The 5954-nt window shown below is 33.4% G+C and overlaps 1 long non-coding RNA gene across 2 annotated transcripts; it reads left to right on the forward strand.

Moving 5' to 3' along the window:
- Positions 1–2271: 2271 nt before the first annotated feature.
- On the forward strand, positions 2272–5450 carry LOC111087666. 2 transcript variants are annotated; one of them, XR_002612330.1, is made up of 3 exons: positions 2272–4680; positions 5036–5135; positions 5403–5450. It is a non-coding gene; the product is annotated as an uncharacterized LOC111087666 (long non-coding RNA). The 2 variants fall into 2 exon arrangements; XR_002612329.1 differs by lacking the exon at positions 2272–4680 and having other exon boundaries at positions 4699–5135.
- Positions 5451–5954: the final 504 nt, after the last annotated feature.

Raw genomic sequence — 5954 nt, forward strand, 5'->3', positions numbered from 1 at the left:
TGTTTCCTGTACATGTTCTGCTATGGGTGAATTTTCAGTTTTGTTATTTCTTACATATTCCTTATGCTTATTTAAGTGGTGTTTTAAATTACGTTTTGTCTGACCAATGTAAATAATTCCACATTCACATTCTCCTTCATATATTCCAGTTTTTTCAGTTAACTGTATTTCGTCTTTCGTAGTACCTAACATTTGATTCATCTTATATATCGGTTTAAATACAGGGTAGAATATCTGTTTTTTTTAAACTTTAAATAAACTAGTAGTTAAACCTGGAACATATGGTAAAATTAAGCCTTCCTTTCTAATTTTTTTATGACTAGGTTTTAAAGTACTAATTTGATCAATTATTATAGCATTAATGAATTTCTTAACTGCCCTGTCTACAATATTCGGGGTAAAAACCTCTTTCGACTGCTATATATTTAATTAATAACAATTCGTTTTTTTTAAACCTTTTGGTTAGTACATATCTTCGAAGCTCTGTTAACATAACTATAAAACGTAGACATTTTTGTGACCTAGTATGACATGATTCCTGGTGTGGGGGCATAAGAACAGAAAAATGTTTCCGGTAAACTGATATTTCTAAATTACCTTGTACATTCCTTTTCACCAATACATCTAGAAAAGGCAAACTATTATTTTTCTCAATTTCAAACGTAAATTGTATGGATGGTTCAATGCTGTTCAAATAGTCATCTACATACCATATCCAAATATAAATAATGCAAAATGTAAACCTGATGGCTTTAGTTTCAAACACATCCATATATAAATCACATAATAATGGTGAGAGTGGTGATCCCATAGCTAACCCGTTTTATTACTCCGAGATTTTATGTACTTCCAACAGTACATAAAATTAATAACAGTTTTAGACCAATAGTATCATGTATAGGTACTTCATCGTATCAAATAGATAAGCATATAGCCCAGAAGTGTTCGTTTTTGAGAAATAAAAATAAATATACAGTTAAAAATGCTTTTGAATTTGTAGAGAAAATAAAAAATGTAAACTTAAATAAGGAAGATTTGTTGGTATCATTTGATGTAGTATCCCTATTTACAAAAGTTCCAGTAGAAGATGCAATTAAATGTTTTGATAAAAAAATTGTTAGGAAATAAAATTTCAGCAGTTGAAACTATAGATATAGTTAATTTAACTAAGGTATGTGTTACGAATCCATTTTTTTCAAGTTAACAATAATTTCTATAAACAACATTAATCAGAGTAATAAAACTGTCTGGAATTAATCGTTTCTTCTCTAAGTCTGTTAAATTTAAACAGTTTTTAACACTTGTTTTTTACTAGTTCATGATACTTATTAGTAGGGTTATTCTTTTTATATGTACTTGTCTCTAACATATCTTCTACCCCTTAAGGTAGTCACATTTATTAAGTACTATAATTTGCCCTTCTTTATCAGCTTTAGAAATAACAATGTTTTTATTTTTTTCTTAATGATTTAACAGCCTTTATATCTACATTTCGTTTTTTCACTACTGGGTTGAAATTACTTACAAGTTTATAACATTCACTTCTGGGGATATTTTTAGAATTATCAGCTATCACTTTACCCAGATTTGTTTCTATATCCGTTATTAAATCCTCATTTCTAATACTTAATTGTTTATAAGTAAAACCCAGACCTTTATTTAATACCTCCAACTGATTGTTATCAAGAACCACATCTGACTTATTCACTATTTTAGGATCTTCCAAAACCCTTTGATAATCTTCAGGTAATGTATCCAATTTGATTTGTTCATCTTCTTTTTTTTTTGTCTTTTAATTTAGTGTATTGCTGATGCAATTCATACATATACTTCTCAGTGTCTCTCCTTGTCCGATTCCACGTAGAGCTTTCCCACTCAATCCAACGTTCATCATCATTTTCTTTTGCTGCCGCTAAATGTAGTTGATACACTTTATTTTCTTGCTTGACTATAACACTTTTTTTTTTCTGTTGAATCTGTTGTTTAATTTTTTGTACACAATAGTCTACTTTTCTTCCTTGGATATTACATTTTACTGTATAAACTTTAGAATAAGATTCTCTCTATTTTACATCTCACCGAGGCCTGGCATGGCCAGGTGGTTAGGGCACTCGACTCATAATCTGAGGGTCGCGGGTTCGAATCCCCGTCACACCAAACATGCTCGCCCTTTCAGCCGTGGGGAGCGTTATAATGTGACGGTCAATCCCACTATTCGTTGGTAAAAGAGTAGCCCAAGAGTTGGCGGTGGGTGATGATGACTAACTGCCTTCCCTCTAGTCTTGCACTGCTAAATTAGGGACGGCTAGCGCAGATAGTCCTCGTGTAGCTTTGCGCGAAATTCTAAAAAAAACAAAAAAAAACCTGACTGTAGAGTGTGACTATCTCCCTGGTGTGAAGAACCGCCAAGAAAAAAATGTATATTCACAAAAACAAAATAATAATACAATTACAAAATTAAAAACAGAAAGAAAAAAAAACGAGGGCAATTGTTGTTGTGGTCGGTGCGTCGAACTTATAAGACTATTAGTAGACTTTGATTCAATTCTCATTAAATGGATGTATAAATATATAAATAGTTCGGTTTGTCAACTGAGATTCTAAAGTAATTGAACAGGCCTAAGTGAACTTTTGACAAGAAGAGGAGAACTATACACATACTGATATAACGTTTAGAATACGCTTATATTCTCTATAGCGTGGATACTTTATTGTATACATTCGGAATAATTGTATATATTCGAAGCCCAACAACAACATAGTATATATTTATACTATTACAATTGGTTAGTGTTTCTAGTGCAAAGAACAGCAGGAAAATAATTAGTTGGATGTGTTAAGGAGGTTTGATGTGGGAGTGTGCTGTGGATATTGGAGTTGCACTAGGCCTCACCCTGACTACTGTTAGGACAATTTGGGGAAATGGACAGTAGATTCATAGTAGTGCTCAGTGTGATACATCCCTCAGCACTACTGAGATTAGCAGGACCAGAAGTAGTTTAAAGTAGTGTGTGAATTGAAGACCACAATCAATGGCATATACCACTAAGTTTGCTTTTGATGCAAGAAAAAACAAAAAGTCTGTTTGTTGAATTGAAAAGTGACGTTGGTGAAAGTTCACAGGCATAAACTTTTGCTGCCAATCATGGCTGGTTCGAATGATTCAAGAGACGTTGCAACTTACACACCATTAAGGTACCTGGTGAGGCAGCTAATGCAGATGCTGTAACAGCTGAAAAATTCCCAGAGCATTTTAAGGATATAATTGAGGAGGGTGATTACTCACCAATGTTGAAGAGACGGGTCTTTATTGGAAGAAAATGCCAAAACATACTTAGATTTCCTGTGAAGAAAAGACAGTACCTAGGTTTAAATCTACAAAAGACCACTTAACGTTACTGCTGGGTGGTAATGCAGCTAGAGGTATGAAGATGAAGCCATTGTTAGCCAACCTCTCTGAAAATCCAAGAGCACTAAAGGAAATTTCAAAGAATCATCTGCCTGTTTATTGGAAATCGAATAAGAATGCATGGAATGAATATTACTCAAAGCAAAATACTGATTGCAAGATTTTGTTGGTGATTGACAATGCATCTGCCCATCAAATCAACCTCAATGACCTATGCGACAACATCACAGTTATCTTTCTGCCACCTAATATGACATTGCTGCAGCAGCCGATGGATCAGGATGCTGTCCCTACAGTGAAGAAGGATATCCTAAACTTAGCTAGGCAAGTTGGTTTTAAAAGAAGATGACATTGCAGAAGTTCTTGAATCAGACAGTGAAGTACTTAGTAATGATGACTTGAGGCAACTTGAAGTTCAGATAGTAGATGATGATCCACCTCATCAACCGTTGACTATGAAGCGAATGTCTGAAGCTTTCCAGCATATTGAGAGCCATGCAAATCTTTAGTGATGATGATCCCAGTAGGGAATGAAGTTCTAAAGTAGCTAGGGCAGTTGCTGAAATATCACAAAGAAATGTACCGAGAGAAAAAAGAAAATCGGTGCAAATGTTTTTTTCGAAGGAAAGTTCCCCAAGAAAACGAAGAGGATCCAAAGGAGGGAAAGATGATCTGCCTCTTCATCCCAGTGACTCGCCCTTTCCACCCACTCAAGCAAGCTTTGATATATATCATCATTGATGAACACAGTATTAGCCTATGCAGATGTATTTTATTGGATTAAACTTAAAATGTATTTTGTCTGGTAAAAATATTTCTGAGGTACCTAACCACCAGGTTTATATTATTTTCAATGGGAAAAATAGTTTTGCTTAGTATTATTTTGTTTAATGTCATACTAAATAGGGTGCATATGCGACATTAAGCACCAATTCACAACAACTGAACTACATAACATATGATTCATAAGCAGTTACGTAAACAAACCTGTGATAAACTATTGCTTCTAAAAATAACAATTTAACACTCGCATTGAACTTAAATTAAAACAGTCATGTATACCTAACACTTCTGTATAAACTGTTCTGACTTTTACATATCATCTGTATATTTTAGAGATACCCCTGATATCACAGAATATGGCTCTGTGTCTTCGAATTTCTTTATTTTCCTTTTTTTAAACAAAATTTGAGGATATTCACCACCAAGAAGGATTGTAGTGATTAAGTTCTACTTACACCCTTTAAAAGCCCATAATGAACCAGCTAAAGGTAAGGTGCTCATCTATATTCCCGATGTTCAGTGATGTTAAGTGTAAAACTACTTTTACAACCTGAAGGGCAAAAAACAAATGGGGGCATTCTTAAATCTTCTACTCTTTGTTGAAATTTAATCGTTAATGCATAATATGTTAATTTTGGTTTTAACACAGCAAACCTTAAAATAGAAACACATTGAGATTACTTTAAAAAAAACTAATGTACGAGAAACATATTCTAAAGTTTGTGTGTGTATGTGTTAACTCAGTAAACTTCAAAGTACCAATACCAGTTGAGAATTTGAGATAAAATTCAATATTTAAGAGAATGAAATAACAATTACCTCCCAGTTTTGTTTTTGTTGCAGAAGCATGCCTTCAGACCCACCCAAAGGTAAAGGAAAACACTACTGAGGAACAGGTGACAGAACTTCTGAAACATGCTCCCAATAAGCCAGGAGGCACGATGTATGTTGGAGTCTGTCTGTTTGTTTTTAATTATGCACAAAGCTACACAAGGGCTATCTGTGCTCTGCCCACCACGGGTATCGAAACCAGGTTTCTAGCGTTGTAAGTCCGCAGACATACCGCTGTGCCACTGGGGGGCGTGTTGGAGTCAATAATTATAGATTGAATATTTTATAATGTAGTTTTCTCTTACACTCTGTCGTTACTTAATTTAAAAAAAAAAATATGTTCACAGAAATAATATATACGATGCTGGACATTTTACAGAAATCTACTTCATCAAATGGTGGCCAAACATTGGACAATGATTAAATGGAAAAAGAAGAGTTGACTGACGACTAGAAAAACCTCTAAGTGGAAAAGTGTCATCAATAATAATTGCTTTCAAATTTTATAAAGCTTTTTTTAACAGAGGATAAATTTTTAATAAATTTATGAAAATGAAAGAAGATGAATCTTATTTTATCAGAACTTTAACGAGTGGGTTTAACCCTATTACAACCAGTGGGCAGCTCTCATTCAATATATAAAATTAAAGTTTCTAATAAATAATAATACAATTTTCCTTGATTCTTTAATATTTTCCAGTAACTACTGTCAGAGATTGTATGAACAGATGAGAAAGTTAGTATGCTATTACTAGAGCTAATACAGAAACAAAAATTACTTTTAATGAAAAAACAAATATTGGATACATTTACAATAACCAAAATCAGCAATTCTAAGATGAAGTATGTGGCAGATTTACTATTATATATATTGTTACGTCTCCGTTTGTTAATTAACTTTCCGTAACTTCGTTCCGACAAAACTTTAGCG

The sequence above is a fragment of the Limulus polyphemus genome, unplaced genomic scaffold (genome assembly GCF_000517525.1).
Source record: "Limulus polyphemus unplaced genomic scaffold, Limulus_polyphemus-2.1.2 Scaffold2453, whole genome shotgun sequence".
Lineage (NCBI taxonomy): Eukaryota > Metazoa > Arthropoda > Merostomata > Xiphosura > Limulidae > Limulus > Limulus polyphemus.